Source organism: Pogoniulus pusillus, chromosome 30, assembly GCF_015220805.1.
Source record: "Pogoniulus pusillus isolate bPogPus1 chromosome 30, bPogPus1.pri, whole genome shotgun sequence".
Taxonomy (NCBI): domain Eukaryota; kingdom Metazoa; phylum Chordata; class Aves; order Piciformes; family Lybiidae; genus Pogoniulus; species Pogoniulus pusillus.
Window position 1 is genome coordinate 7,050,900 of NC_087293.1, and position 17,371 is coordinate 7,068,270.

Below are 17,371 nucleotides of genomic sequence, written 5' to 3' on the forward strand. Positions count from 1 at the left end.
GGCTACTTGGCAGAGGATGATATTTTTCACTGTTTTGGGAAGTGTTACTGCTCCCTGAGGAAATGCAAACATCCCACAGTCAGTTACTTTATTCAAGTGTAATTTAAAACCAGCTCTCAAGCATAATGGGATGTTACAGCCAATATTTATTTTTCTTTCATTAGATAAATAGTATTAAATTGCAATCCTTGAGAAAATTGTACAGACTGTATCACATCTGAATGTGTTTGAGCTTGAGTCTCGCTCAGGCAAATTCTCATCATATTCAGATAACCATCATTATGCAAATAAGAACATCCTCATTGCCAAGCAAGTTTAAAATGGATGTTTGTTTTTATCATGATGAATTATCTTCCTCCTGGTAGCAGACATCTACGTGCAGCTCAGAATTGCTGCACAGGTCCTGTTTATTCTTCAGGCTTCTTTTGCCAGTCGTGAGCTGATGTTTGGTTTTTTTGTCCTAGCTAGGATAGGCTCTGACTGTTCCTCTTCCCATGTATCTCACTTGAAAAACAGCACAACCAAGCTTTTCTTATCACTAGAGATTTTGGCTTGTTGCTGTTATTAAGTTTTCTTATATCATTTTTTTCTTTTTTTTTTGTGTGTGTGAATCAGGCAATAGCAACCCAAGGTCACAGTCTTCTAGAGGTATTTCATATCATCATGTGTACACCCTGTGATTGAAGAGTAAATCCTGGATTTACTGCTCAGCTTCAGCGCTTATTCCAGACACTAGAGCAATGAAAGGAATGTTTCTTCTGTCCACTTCTGGCCTGCAAATCAGCTGTGAACTGCTTTGCAGCTGTTACACGTTCTAGACTGAAACAGCTTCTGCAATCTCAATAGATACTCCTCCTTTTTACCTTAGGTCAAGAGAATAATGCCCCAGCACTTTTAAAACATGTAGACTCTGGCACCCAAATGCCAGTGGATACCTTCATTTGTAGAATAGAAGAAGAATATATCAGATTTAATACAGCAACTGAAAAGAAAGTTAAGAGCTATATAAGTTCCTCATGCAGAGTTAGCCACTCCTGTTTGTTGAAGATTCTGTATGTGTAGTAGTTCCAGGACTCTTGTCTGCTCAGTGTAACAAAACCTCTGCAGTGCCCTGCGTTCGGCTACACATGTTGTGATTTGACATCCATGGGAACTGGCAGCACTTCCAGCTCATCCAAATATTCACACACTGATCTCTTATCTCTGGTTACTTCAAAAGTTCTGCTGGTTTGTGAAAAAAAAAAAAAAATCTCTTAAATGAATCCTGTAATACTTTAATGCCCTGACTTTATCCTGGAGCAACTTACTGCAAGTGTTTGATATTTAAAATATAATTAATTTGTTCTTCATTTATTCTACAAACTGCAGAATAGAGTCTTAGTTATGCTTAAAGCCCTGTGCACCACTGCAATATATAAACTAATAATATGTAGGTCAGAAAGACAAAAGAAAGAGTGATAGAAAGAGTTAGAATTTTTTGTTTGACTGTTTTCTACATTATCTGCCTGGATACTTCAGTGATGGCCACTCTACATGGCAGAAATAAACACTAAACCCTCCATCTGCAGAATGTTGACTGGCAATGGGCTTTTTTCAGACTTTATTTTGATGGGCTTTGTACTTATTTTCCACTGTACATGGAAACAGATTAAATACCTCTCCTGCGACTATTACTATGTCAGAGGTAATGTACACACTTTGCAAATTGTGGTTACATAAAATAAGGCTTTTCCATGAGAGCCATTTTATTGTGAGTGCCTCAAGGTAGGCATTAATTATAATTCAGAAAACCATAAATAAAAGACTGCAAAAGTCACTTCCATTATTTTTCTCTTTGATGTGTGTGTTGCACAAAAGCAACAGTAGCTGCAATAACAGTTAATAGCATTCAGCCAAAACTTAGGATCTCTAGAACCACATTAATACTTAATACTTAAAAATAGATGGATTGTTAGGAAGATGACAGCCTCACAGATATCTTCTACTTGATTTAGTAGAAATTATTACCAGCATCCTCTCATAACCACACAGAGAATGGCTAATTTTTAGTCCAGTTACAGATACTCCAAATGAAATGCACTGCTTAGTTTATTTATGAGAGAGGTGCAAAGTGAAAGATGGCACTAGATGTCTGTCAGAGGACATATTCTATGCAGATGGTGGTCCATTTTACTTAAAACCCACTGGTTTTATGAAATCAGAAGAGATAAATCCCATCAGAATCCTAACATTTTCACATGATAGAGGGTTCAGTATAAGCACACCAGTACAGCCTATATCCAAACCTTATTAATCCATAGGCTCTTCACTCAAAATGTCTGCAATTTACTGCACATTAAGTGATTTTTCATTTTTGCATTTATAATATGTAGAAGACCAAATGCACACAGCAGGAATAATTCCTTTTGTCCTAGCTTTACAATTTTTTGTTAATGCTATGAACAATAAATAATAAAACCAATCCTCCTCATATTTGGATGAACTGCAACCTTCTGTGCTTTTCTCTCTCTTTTTTTTTTTGCCAAGCATGCTGGGAATTAAGAAATCAAAACAAACAGCTAGAGAAGAAGAGCCTAATTCTCTTCAGAGGCCAGGCCAAGAGTACTTGTTATGATAGCAACATTGCTCTCATGTATATTTGCAGTTAATGTTATAGCTCTTGCAAACTAAAAAACACCACCAAACTACTTAGAAATATAATCTATAAATAGCTCCTTGCTGCAGACTGTATCATTTCCAGTTCAGTTAAGCAAAACGATTTTTCATCCTCCAGTCTAACAGCTTATCCTATAAAGTTAAGTCTGCATTGCAAGTATGTGCTACAGGCCAAAATCTGCTTTCATTTCTATCTTTGCAAGATCACTATCTTAAAAAATATGTTGAACAGGATATTTTCTCTGACTAGATTCTGTCCCTATCCATTTTTATACATGATCCTGCACTAAGCAGTTTCTAAGTCTGGCTGATTGTAAGCAGTTCCTTGTGTATTTTATTTATTAAAAGACTGATTTCTCTGTGTTTTCTCATGCATGTCTCAATTTCTTTGGAAGTGGTTTTTGCTGTGGAGTAGTTAATATCCTTCAGATTACCAAATGAGCATAAGATTTTAGAGCAGATCTTCACAGATACACAAAATCATGAGATTTACACTACTTTTCTAATCAGAGTGGGGTTTTCCTGATGTGTTTTCTCTTTTAAAACCTACTTTAGAACAAAACATATGAGGATTCCTTTAGATACTGAATGCAAGAGGTTAATGACTCAAGAGGGAATATTACATGTTGTTGTAGCCTTTTCCAGCATCATTCATTTGGAACTCCTTGCTCCCATCAACCATAGAGAGGATAATCAAATTTGTACTTTAAGTCTTAACACTCAGCTAAATCCTGGAGTGCTCAAATTTCCTTTGTTTTGGAGAGATCAAAGATCTGACCAAGGTTTTGTATGCAGTATGCTGTCTGGCTTCACTTTGATTCAATTAGGAAATAGATGATAGGCTTTTACAACACTCGAGGGGTCACTTGGATGGAGTTAATGAAGAAACAAAAGGTGTAATAAGGCAATACTCTTGTCTGAGGGACTAATGTTTAAAGGCGGGGGGGGAGGGAGCAGCTCTATTAGGAGCAGATGAAGGGGAAGAAAAACATACATCACATCTGCCTCAACCATTTATTGACATGCAGTCTTAGTTTACAAGAAAAGGCAGCCAAAAAATGCTCACTGGAAGGAAAAGATGCAGATTTTAAAGTCACAATTCTTTGTTGAAGGCTTAGAAAAACACCTTGATGACAAGAACATATTGCAATCATGACAGTTTATAAAAGCCACACTTGGATCTGAAAAGTGTAGACAATGAGTAGGGTCCAGAGCAGTCAACAATGAGTAGGGTCCAGAGCAGTCATGCTGAGCACTTAGGCAATACCTGGTTATAGCCAATGAAACTTTTTATAAGAAAAGGCATGTAGAAAGCTCAGCTTGCAGAAGAAAAGTGCATGTATGCACCACTGCCATTACACCACATTACTTTCTTGGGTAGTTTGGGATTAAAAGTATTTCTTTCTGCTGCTAATACGAAAGTTCTTAATTCCTATAATGCAACAAATGTTGATTATTTAACATTTAGGTAAAATAATTAAAATTACTTACTAACAGCACATATAATTGAATAGCTTAGCTGCTTACTGTGCATTGAGTACATAATTTATGTGCTTCTTAAATGACAAAGAGATGCTTTGGTTTTGCCTTTTTATCTAGATGGAATGGATGGGTATGTTAACTATTTATTCCATTTGGTTTCCTTCATTCTTTTGATAGGCTAATAACCCACTTTGCTGAGGAGTGCACAGCTTTAGTTTCCATCATTAACTACAATGACTTTAGAAAGAAAACAAATTGTAGCATTGTCTGGGTGACATAAATAGACCATTTTCCTGATCAGACCATTTGCAAAGTGTAGTATAATCTAAACTCCTAAATTGTAGTTTATGTAATGGAGTGATATTTATAACAGACACTGTGAACAAGACCAATGCTTGCTTCAAATGCTTCCAATGCTGTAACATTTGCTAAGCACAATGCCTTTTAGTCTCCTGCATCATACAAGTTGTCGCAACACTATGCCACGTTGTGAAGTTAAAACGCTGTAGTGAGCTCACATAGTAAGCGTAGAACAAATAAATAGAAGCGAAATCAGCCACTCTTAAATAAAATAAGAATTGCAAAAGGATGTAGCTTACCTTGTGAGCTCTATTTTACAATGACAGCTGTTTTATTACACCTTTTACTGGCCATGTGTTTAATCAATATAAAACTCTAATAATGTAACGAGATCCCACAATGTTTTCTGACAAGCCATTGTAAATTTTTCTGGAATGCCACTTGTTAAACAAAGATTAAATGTGGCTATTAAAACCTGGCAATAACATTCCAGGAAGAGTGCTTTATTTCTGCACATGAAATGGGTACCGGCATAGGACTGTTAAACTCTGTAAACGTAAAAAAAATGAGGTAGTGACAGAACAGCTATTACTTTAAATATATAGTCCAATAAGCAAAATTGCACTTGCCTTGGACTACACGACTGCAAGATTCTCAGCAGCACAGGAAGCAAAGAAAAATGGTGCTCATTCCAATATAGCATCACCTCAGATAAAATAATACAAATTGCATCAATTATATACCCTAATTGATGCTGTTTGATTAAATCAGCTAACCATGCACTGCTAAGATTATTGCTTACTGTGTAATGGTGGCAACTAAGCTCACTATGGTAAATTAAAGCTTCTGGGTATAAACCAACTTGAAATGATGGTGGACATAATGTAAGATTTAATTTGATTTCTAAATCACAGGTTAGAAAAACCTATGACTGCTAGACTATGAATAGCCTCACTCCCACTGATGATCAGAGAAAAAAGTCTTTCTGACCTGTTCATTATAGGAGTAATGAGTTCAACTTCTTGACCTTAGAGCAAGAGTTATGATATTGCAGTGCTGCAGAATAACTACTCAAGGATTAAACAATTGCTAAGAGCATGTTCAAAGCTTGCACTTCTCTTAGGAAAGAAAGTTAAGCTGATATTAAGAAGCAAGAAGATGAGCTACACGATAGAAATTGAAAATCTGAGGAATCTGAAGTCAGCAGTTAGTCTTGTGGTTGGAACACAAGCCTATGAGATAGCAGAAACATTTCCTGGGTTTTCCCAGACAGGTTTTGTGGATCACACCCCACGTAGAGCCTAATTTTGTTTAAGTGTGAAGGGACTGACACCCACATCTCCAGATACAGGCTGTACTTCCTTTGGAAGCTAAGTCATAGCACAACAAAGAATGAAAAAACCCACATGAATCTGGAAGGAGAGGAAACGTAAAAGATCTTAACTGTTCTGCAGTGGTTAGGACACTACTACTGATTGAGAGGCCAGGTACTGCTTTGCTGGCTACTGTTGAGTGTTGAACAGAAAACTAATTTAAGAAACAGGCTTCTTACTCCCTCCCATCTGAGCGCCTCACTCATCAGATTAAAGGGTCACTACAGTGTCAGACTCTTAATAGAAACATATAATTGTTAATTGCTTTGAAAATTATTCCAGACATGTCCAAGCTAGATCTACAGATTTGCTGCATGTTGCCAGTTATGTAATTCAGTTATACCTAGAGTGATGTGATTTTATGGTAAAGGTTACATTTGATCTGTTCATTTGGTACACCTTGCTTATGTTTGGATATCCATGAAAACAAACTCAGTGGCAAGATCTGCTCTTACAGACTTAGGGTGATCAGTTAACAGCAACACTCTCTTTTCTTTGGCAGTTCTCCTGACCAAATAAAGTCTTTTGATGCTCATCCAAAGATGTAAGAGATTACATTTTTCTCCTTGTCCGAATCATAAGCCAGGCTTTTGAAGTTAATCATGTTTTAATGGTATAAACTGATATGAATTAGCTCAGAGTCATATGAAGACCTTAAATTCAAGTAAGGAAAGAATTCTCTTTTAAAGAACAAGGACAACTAATATTTTTTTATACTCATTATGCTCATATCGTCTGAATCTGGACATTTAGGATAGAGGTGATGCAAGAGGGGCAGACACTTTAAATGTAATCTTTAAAGCATTTATTGATATTTTTATTTATTGCCTTTCTATATAATCTCCCCTGTAGGAACTGGAGTATAAGGTTTGACCACTTATCCTTTCATGTAATTTTAGCCTCCACAAATTGCAGTAGCAATGACTTCAGCAACAGTTTATCTTGCATTTTTTCCCTTAAGTTCTGGTATTTTAGGAAAAAAAAATGGAGAGCAGTTCCCCATGCATTTCTTTAAACCACTCCTGTGTTTACTTGTCTGTTTCCATCATCTCTTTAGGCCTTCTTCACTAGTTTTGTTTTTAAGACTGAATCCTATTCTATTTGATTCGTTTTTGCCGGGCAGTTATTTCACTCCTCATCTTGTGGTAGTTTGAGGGATCCTAGATCCTTCTTAAACAAAACCATAGGGACAGAGACCAACCACAGGTTAGAGAAATCTATGACTATCCTGCTGTTATCTATCCTGCTCATCCCAGGATATTGTAATAGTGTTCTTCTATTCCTTTTCCAGTATCACAGCTTAAAAGTGCCTGACTTGATCTCTCCCTCTTCCCTTCCCTGCCATTCTTGCTTCCACTTCTCTGAGCAGCATGCTCTTATCTCACGGTTCCTGGGTGTGATGGTTTGGGTGTTACCTGCCCCCTACTCTCATGAAATCACCCAGACTAGACTCAGCTGAGCTGGAAATTAAAGAATGAAGCTTTATATTTACAGCTTAGCACAACACACAAGCAGGTATTTACAATATCTACAGCTATAGACAGAAAGATGCATGTTAAAAAGTGATACAGAAACACAACAGCCCTCCCAGAAAGCAGAGTCCCCAGGAGGGGCTCCCAACCACCCTTCCACCTCCTTTCCACCCCTCTACCTTACCCCAGACTTAGCCTTACCTTCAAGGTGAGTTGGGAGGATTGGCCAGGAGGGTTAAAAAGCAGAAGGACTAGTGGCAGCAGGTCAGGGAGAAAAGTGCATGCAGCCCGAGACACGCAGCCACTGTGTTATCCACGGTTGTGTTCCTGGTTTCATACCTCTCAGCAATCCATGAGTGGAGCAGCCATCGCCACTGCTCCCTTTTCTCAGCCTGTAACCTGACTTCTCTCACTAAGATATCCTAATTAGCCTCAGACTAGCACACTGGGGCAGCTGGCGGGCAGGGAACTGAGCTGCTGCGGCCTTGCAGGCCGAGCTTGGTGTGTGTGGGGAGCAGCTGCAGCCTGCCCTCAGGCCAACTGAGCGTGGAAGTGGTGCAGGATTCCAGAAGGCCACTTTGGGCCCAGTGAGTCTTGTACTTATTCTACTTGATTGCCTTTTGAATATATGCTCTTGTAAATAGACTTTCTCTCTAAACTTCCAATCGGTGTGCAGAACCCTCACTCCTACTCCTGAAAAGGGGAAGAGTCAGTTCTGTGCTCCAGAGCTGGGTAAGCTCGTGGCCCCGGGGGAGGCCTGCAAGGGTGATTAAGGGGAGTGGAGCACTGCCCGAGGAGCAGAGGCTGAGGGACCTGGGGCTGCTTAGTCTGCAGAAGTGAAGACTGAGAGGGCACTTGATAAATATCTGAGGGCTGGAGGTCAGGAGAGGGGGGACAGGCTCTGCTCACTGCTCCCTGGCATAGGACAAGGAGCAATGGAGGGAAGCTGCAGCACAGGAGGTTCCACCCCAACACAAGGGGGAACTTCTTTACTGTAAGGGTGTGCTAGTTAGAAGCAAGCTGGAATGTTTTGGTAAAAGAACTAGATAACAGGCAGTGGAATGAAAAACAATGGTGTCTCCTTCTCTCACAGTTACGCTGAGAGCTCTGGGAAGAAGAAGTAAACTTTCTCCATTTTGTTTTTCCCTTCTGCCTCTGCCTTCAGACCTGGTCACATCTCATTAACCCTGCTCCTACTAACCTTGCTCCCTAACCTCTTGGCCGCACCTCTCTTCTTCCTGAGAACTGGGGTAAGGTTGAGAGGGCCGGGGGAGGTGTTGGGGTGGTTTGAAAAGCCTCTCCTGGGGACCTTGGTTTCTGGGAGGGGAGTTGTGCTTTTGTATTGTTTATCCTTTGTATATTTCTGTGTATAATTGGATATAACTGTATATATTGTAAATAGCTGCTTGTAAATTCTGCTAGCTGTAAATAAATTGCTTCATCTATATTCCCAGGGGCCGTCTGAGTTAGCTGGGGCAAATACAAAGTGTGGGGGGGCGAGTAAGAGCCCAAACCATCACAAAGGGTCCCAGAGCACTGGCACAGGCTCCCCAGAGAGGCTGTGAAGTCTCCTTCTCTGGAGACTTTCAAGGCCTGTCTGGATACATTCCTCTGTGACCTGAGCTAGATTGTGTGGTCCTGCTCTGGCAGGGGGGTTGGACTCGGTGATCTCTTTGGGTCTCTTCCAACCACTGACATCCTGTGAGCCCCAAACTGGAACACACACTACCTTGCTTTCCTTACACTCTCCCTTCTGACTTCTCTATGTGTTTGTAGGGCAATGACAGGAACGGAATGTGGTATTTAAGAACTGTGTTTTGCATTTGACAGCTGTATTTCTTCTGTAATTTCTAACACAAATTACCTATGTTTTCTACAGGAAATAACTATGCCATCTCCTCTCTTCTCATTATTATTTTCTTCTAAATCCACATGCAATGCTTATCTGCTTTTCAGGAATAAGTGATACATCTAGTAACATTCAGACATGCTGATCTGAGCTTCTATTTGACTTCTATTTAACAGTGTCTCTGAAGGTATATTTACTCTCAAAGTTATCTCTTTTTTGGGCCATATCAATCCTTTTACATCAATGCTGCCATTCACAGAATTACAGAATTAACCAGGTTGGAAAAGACCTCTGAGATTATCGAGTCCAACCTATCACCTAACCCTTCCAATTAACCATGGCACTAAAAGCCTCATCCAGCTTCCTTTGAAACACCTCCAGGGATGGTGACTCCACCATCTCCAGGGCAGCCAGTTCCAGTGCTAATCACTCTTTCCATGAAGTACTTCTTCCTCACATCCAGCCTAAATCTGCCCTGATGCAGTTTGAGACTGTGCCCTCTTATTCTGTCACTGGGTGCCTGGCAGAAGAGACCAATCTCCGCCTGGCTACAACCTCCTTTCAGGTAGTTGTAGAGAGCAATAAGGTCTCCCCTGTGCTTCCTCTTCTCCAGGATGAACACTCCCAGCTCCCTCAGCTGCTCCTCACAGGGCTGTGCTCCAGGTCCCTCACCAGCTTTGGCACCTCTCTCTGGGCATGTTCAAGCACCTCAACATCTTTCTTAAACTGAGTGGCCCAGAACTGGACACAGGACTCAAGGTGTGGCCTACCCAGTGCTGAGTACAGGGGCAGAATAACCTCTCTTGTCCTGCTGGCCACACTGTTCCTGATACAGACTAGGATGCCATTGGCTCTCTTGGCCACCTGGGCACCTGCTGCTCATGTTCAGTTGCCTGTTGACCAGTCCCCCCCAGGTCCCTCTCTGCCTGGCCACTCTCCATTCACACTGGCCAGGGAAACATATCTACCTTGTTTAGTTATGCTGATATACAAATCTGTCATGAAATTTGGTCAGTTTAGCTGGAATCTTGTTTTGGAGCAATGTCTGGAAAGATGGTTAAACCTGAGGCGATGAAATGGTTTTTGTCTTTCAGTTTGTAATGAGTTGGTTTCTATATTACACTTTTGCTATCAATCAAATTTGATACAGAAATAAAAGATTTTTGCAGTGAATACAATGTAGAACCCTTTGTGAAACTGAACTTTTCTGTAGTATTCTATGTCATTTTAGTGCACATAGAAAGCTATTTGGAGAAATGAAAACATTCCACAACAGACTTTCTAAAACAACCTCTCAAGAGCTGATACAACTAAGAAAATCCAGGATTTGCTCCTTACTGTCCTACAGTACTTTCTGATCTCGCTGTGTTACTTCAATTCCCATTCTGTTTAAAATTTCCATCTTTCTGAGACGTGGAAATAAGAATGCTGTTATATTTCTAAGCCCTTCTGAGGTAGAAAATGCTTTAAGTCAAATGTAAATCATAGTAATGGTCATGACTGTGGGCACATCCTGGGAGCATTAACTCCACAGAAGATGTTTGCTGCTGTTCATTAGCCTCAGGAAAAGCTAGTTGTTAATGACCTTAGGCACTAAGGTGCCCTCTGAGCTGTGTGCTTGCCCTCAGTAGACTCTAAGCTGGTAGCTGGTAGCTGAGAACTCATTGTCTCTTATGTTTTCAGAGGTTTTAATTTTCGTGCTCACATTACAGCATTATTGGACATTTGCTTGGAGTTAATATCCTCGCTTGTTAGACTGAACACTCTGTGCTGGGTTAGGAACTGGCTGGAGGGCTGGACCCAGAGAGTGGTGGTGAATGGTGCCATATCCAGCTGGCAGCTGTCACTAGCGGTGTCCCTCAGGGATCAGTGCTGGGCCCCATCCTCTTTAACATCTTCATAGATGATCTGGATGAGGGCATGGAGTCAGTCATCAGCAAGTTTGCAGATGACACTAAGCTGGGGGCAGATGTGGCTGGGTTGGAGGGCAGAAGGGCTCTGCAGCGGGACCTTGACTGCCTGGACAGATGGGCAGAGTCCAATGGGATGGGGTTCGATAGCTCCAAGTGCAGGGTGCTGCACTTTGGCCACAACAACCCCATGCAGAGATACAGGCTGGGGTCGGAGTGGCTGGAGAGCAGCCAGACAGAGAGGGATCTGGGGGTGCTGATTGATATCTGCCTGAACGTGAGCCAGCAGTGTGCCCAGGTGGCCAAGAGAGCCAGTGGCATCCTGGCCTGCATCAGGAATGGTGTGGTCAGCAGGAGCAGGGAGGTCATTCTGCCCCTGTACTCTGCACTGGTTAGACCACACCTTGAGTACTGTGTTCAGTTCTGGGCCCCCCAGTTTAGGAGGGACATTGAAATGCTTGAGCGTGTCCAGAGAAGGGCGATGAGGCTGGTGAGAGACCTTGAGCATAGCCCTACGAGGAGAGGCTGAGGGAGCTGGGATTGTTTAGCCTGGAGAAGAGGAGGCTCAGGGGTAACCTTATTGCTGTCTACAACTACCTGAGGAGTGGTTGTGGCCAGGAGGAGGTTGCTCTCTTCTCTCTGGTGGCCAGCGCCAGAACGAGAGGACACAGCCTCAAGCTATGCCAGGGGAAATTTAGGCTCGAGGTGAGGAGAAAGTTCTTCACTGAGAGAGTCATTGGACACTGGAATGGGCTGCCCGGGAAGGTGGTGGAGTCACCATCCCTGGGGCAGTTCAAGACAAGATTGGACATGGCACTTGGTGCCATGGTCTAGCCTTGAGCTCTGTGGTAAAGGGTTGGACTTGATGATCTGTGAGGTCTCTTCCAACCCTGATAATACTGTGGTACTGTGATACTGTGAATCAAGGTTTTAGAGAAAGTAATCTAGAATCTTTTAAAACTAGATGGTTCAGCACCTAAAGCACCAGTAGGCTACAGAGAGAATTGTATGGAGAGCAGCTGTTTACATTAGAGCTGGACTAGTTCCTGTGCATTTCAGAAAGCAGAAATTACTTAAACTTCAAGCATCTTCTGTCAGTAATGGCTGACCTAGCTGGAACAAAAGTAGCTCCAAAGGTGTTCTCATTCAGTGTGGTGTTCTCTGAAAACAGAGTGAACTTAAAACAGTATTCAAAATGCTGGCACCTCACAGAAAGTTTTAATTTGTGCTTAGTTACTGTCCTGACTTTGAGACTAGGCATCCCTTACCGGTCTGGTACAGGTTGAAACAAGATGTGTTCTTAATAGCTGCAGCTTTGTATTCCAAAAGGGGAAAAAAAGAAAGGTAGCTGGAGTAGTTATAGGTATCTTTGACTGTTAGCAGAATAGAAATAAGATTTCTCAAGCTTTTTCAGGCTTCTGTGTATGAGTAAACCTTTGGGTGACAACCCAAAATCAGGGAAACACAAGCTGTGTGGAGGGAGGGAATTTTCAAATGCAGGTATAAAGTAGAAATAGCATTTCTCAGCCCAAGAGAACAGTCACTGCTCTTCCTATGGTTTCTTTTCCCATTGGAATGGGCTGCCCAGGGAGGTGGTGGAGGCACCGTCCCTGGGGGTCTTCAAGAAAAGACTGGATAAGGCACTTAGTGCCATGGTCTAGTTGATTGGCTAGGGCTGGGTGATAGGTTGGACTGGATGATCTTGGAGGTCTCTTCCAACCTGGTTGATTCTATGATTCTATGATTCTTGCCAATGCACTTTAGCTGGATGGCAGCTATGGGAAGGCCTCTAATTACAGAATAACAAGTTGCTTCCAGTGAGAGCTCTATCTACTGACTGATGTTTACTTGATTATTTGGAAACTTTTTGGTTTTCTAGCAAAGAATTTCTTTTGGAAAGACTTTTGTCCTATGTTATTTTTGTCCTGCGGAGTAATTAAACCAAATTCTTTTCAAGGATAGGGGGTCAAGCGATCTCACCGATGTTTAATTGGTGCTTTTCAGTGCCAATCTGTGCTGTCTGGTGACTGAAGAAGGTAACAGTGTGTGATTATTTGCTTTGCCTGTTCTTTATCGGCCAGCCTCCATGGCAGGACTTTCTCCTGTGATACACTAGAGTGCAGTATCAACTCAGTTCAACGTATTTCAGAATTTACATTCCATTTTCCCAGCAGAAACTGAAAGAGAGAACCAAACTTTCATTTCCACCATATGGGTTTAGTAGGCTCTTGGAGTTGCTATGCAGCTTTTATTCTCAAAATAAATGTAACATCCAACAAACCTGTGCCAATTCTGTGGGTTGGGGACTGCTAATTAGAGCAGCAGTGTTGTGAGTCTGAATGCCAGCAGATGCCTCCAGGTGCAATTTTAAGAGTCATAAGGTAGTTCCTGATAAACCTGGTTTAGCATCAAGCCATAAAAAGAATCAAGTTTCTTGTTAATCTCCTAAACCATCTTATTGTCTATATTTTTTCTTTCAGTTTTGCTACCTTAACTTCACTGCAGGTTCTAATCCTTCAGTGTTCCAGTTTTGTATGAAATTTGGTATCTTTTTAACAGAATTTTTTTTTCAGAGTTTCTTACCCACCTTTTTTTTTCCATGTTCATAAAGCTGTAAGATTTTTCTCCTCCCTATTTTCCTCTCCAGCAACTCAAAATGCAAGGACAGCCAATGTTTACAGTGAGAGGATCAAAATATTCTAGATATCTTTGGTTGCTTCCTCTCATTTACTGACTCTGCAGTTTCAATATGAAATCTACTATAATGTGGAAGCTGTTTCCAATATACTATAAGGGCTTCCTACCATATGCTCACCCATCTGTGATAAGAATGAGGGTTTGGAAAAAGAGGCAAAAATTTCAGTGTGTGACTGGAGTTGAACTGTGAAATATCAGCCTGAGTTAAGGAAGTCTTGAAAAGTAAATATGTCTGTTATGCATATCATGAATTTCTATACCTCCTGTTTCACGTTGCTGAACTGGCATTTTTTGTGGGGGAAAAAAAAGTTTCTTAGGCCTGGAGCATTAGTGGAACTGAATAAATCTCAGGGATGCTAACTCAGGAAACAGTCTGCAGTCACTTCAATTGACAGAATCATATCATCATAGAATTGTTTTGGTTGGTAAAGACTTCTAAAATCATTGAGTCTAACTGTTAATTACAGCCACCATGGCCATGGCTATGGCTATTAATCCACTGACTGAAGCGGCTTTCCAGCCTTCAGTGGTGGTTAACACTTTGCTAACCATTAACCACAACAGTGTGCTAAACCTTAATGCTGGGGTCTTTATAACTGCTTTAAGAGATTCTGCACAACCTGCACACCCTGATTTCTAATCTAAGTGAGGCTAGAGCATGAAGAGACACCTACATATGTACTGTAGAGCTTAAACACTGCCTCCCTCCAAAACAATCCCAGCAACCAAGTCACAGAAGAAAGGGACTATTGAATTTTAAATGTCTTTATGGAAATCACCTTACAAATAACCTTAACATTTAATCTTACATGTTTCTGTATTACCAAGATTCTTCCTCTTGATGTGTTTATTTTACTCCTCTTTCTTACCATACTTGAAAGAATTAAATTAATAAAATCAGATTTGGTGTTCAAAGGTGTACTTTCCTACACAGTAGGTTTGATTTTGGCTCTATTAACTACTCATTTAGCTACACTAAATCTTCCATTCATAAATATTTTATAAAGAGCCAATGAATTATTAAATTCTAATAGCATTGCAACATGGATGTAAACCTAAAAATGGTAATAAGCACTTCAGTGTTGAGTATTACCTATAAGCAGGTAACAGAACTCACCAGACATAGCAATTGTTTATCCAGCATTAAAATCTGTTAGACCTACATTTTATAGATCATCCCTCAATATACAGAATGATCTAAAATATGTAGAACTTGGTATTCAACAAAAAACATTTTAGGAAAATGTTGCCAATATTTTGGCAATCACAATTTTTCAACAGCTGACAGAGATCAGGGAAGCAAAACAGAAATGTTCTCTGTGGCCTTCAAACGAGCATTTGCTTAACTAATTTAAGTATTCACATCCTTTTTTAAACCATACTAAGCAGTCAGCAAGCTTGAAGGGACTACACTGACTATCCTTTGATAACTAACTTTGGGAGGTCATTCTGCCCCTGTACTCTGCACTGGTTAGACCACACCTTGAGTACTGTGTTCAGTTCTGGGCCCCCCAGTTTAGGAGGGACATCCCAGGTGGCCAGAGGAGAGCCATGAAGATGATCAGAAGTCTGGAGCACATCTCCTGTGGGGACAGACTGAGAGAGTTGGGGCTGTTCAGCCTAGAGAAAAGAAGGCTTTAAGGAGACCTTAGAGCAGCCTTCCTGCTCTGACCCTTGAAGGCCTTGAACTGGGCCTTCAAGAAATCTGCACAGCACAAGGGGCGATGGCTTCAAGATGGAAGAGGGTAGATCTAAACTGGATATTTGGAAGAAATTATTTAGAATGAGGGTGGTGAGACCCTGGAACAGGTTGTCCAGGGAACCCGTGGATGCTCCCTACTTGGAAGTGTTCAAGGGCAAGTTGGAGAAAGCCTTGAACAACCTGATCTTGTGGAAGGTGTCCCTGTCAATGTCAAGGGGGAATGGAATGGGATTGTCCTCGGGGTTCCTACTAACCCAAACAATTCTATGATTCTAATGCCTTTGTTTGACTGTTTCCTCATCTTCACACTTCCAGCTGTCTTTTATTTTAGTAGAAGCCACTTCTTGCTGAATTTTAAAGGAGAAAACATGTTGTGCCTCCCGAGATGCCTCTTGGATGTTGTATCAAGCCTCACAGACGAAATCTAGCAGTAGGGGTCACTAGCACTCCATCCATAACAAACGCCTCACAAACACCTACTTGCCGAAGCAACGATCCCTTTTAGCTGTGAAGTTCAGTAATACTTGTACTAAACAGGCGACTGTTTTAAGGGCTCATGTATACACACAAGGCAACACCATATGTGTTTACATGTTTATGAAAGACCACAAACTATCCAGAGATACTACTCTTTGCATATTTGGGTTTCTTGTTCCTTCCAATTCTTGGGCTGCATTGTGATTTGTTTGTATGTTTGTTTTTTCATAGAATCTTAGAATCAACCAGGTTGGAAGAGACCTGCAAGATCACCCAGTCCAACCTAGCACCCAGCCCTATCCAACCAACTAGACCATGGCATTAAGTGCTTCATCCAGTCTTCTCTTGAACACCTCCAGGGATGGCAACTCCACCACCTCCTTGGGCAGCCCATTCCAATGCAAATCACTCTCTCTGTGAAGAACTTCTAACTTCCAGCCTATACTTCCCCCGGCACAACTTGAGACTGTGTCCCCTTCTTCTGTTGCTGGTTGTCTGGGAGAAGAGACCAACCCCACCTGGCTACAACCTCCCTTCAGGTAAATTTTAGTGTATTTCATACTAACCTACATTCAGACTATGAATTACTATGCTCATATTTCACCGGGTTTTGGGAGCCTACAAACCTTGTAAATCTAACTCACATAAATCAGTCTGTGGTACTAATAAATGATGTGCCTGAGAGCTTGATTCTAAGAGATGTTGAGCACAGGACGTGAATTGGTTCTCAAAATAAGATTCCTAATCACTGAAGATTTGGCCTCTACTCACAACATTGTGTCACAAAAATAGAGTCAGTGTATTTAACGATCCTGAGACTAAAAAATGTTGGTTAATTATGCATAAAAGTCACATCAAAATAATAATAAAATTGCTGTAGTTCTTGTGCAAAAATTGAACTTCTCAGTGATGGATGTAAAAACGTTGGTAGATAATAAATCACTGCCTGTGATAGCTTAGTAATTGAATATGGAAATTTTTGGGGATGGAATGTAGCAGGGAAGATGGAAAATACAGATTTTTTGTGTGCACCAAAGGTTGGGAGTGTTCCAATTAGAAGTGTTTTGTTGAGTCTATATAAAGATAAGGACATTTTTATAAGGCAAGTGATTTATTTCTGGTTCATATTGCAAGCACTGAAGGTTTTTCAGGGATGATAGCTGAGTCCTGTGCTGTCTCAAAACAAACCAATACTAGCAGATAGTAAAGGTCAGAGGTTTCAGGATGCAGAGTGGGTTGTGAGGCTTGTTGTTAACAGTTCTTCATTTGAACATCTTGTGAATCAAGATGTTGATGTCCAAAGTTAAGGTGTGTTCAGGAGGAGACCTATAAAAGGAAAAACTGCTGAGGATATGTAAAAATATAGGTATCACCTTTAGCTCAGGTACTGAAGGCTGAGAGACCATTCAAGAGCATTATGTATTCTGACCTTATTCTTATATTCTTCACTGTGC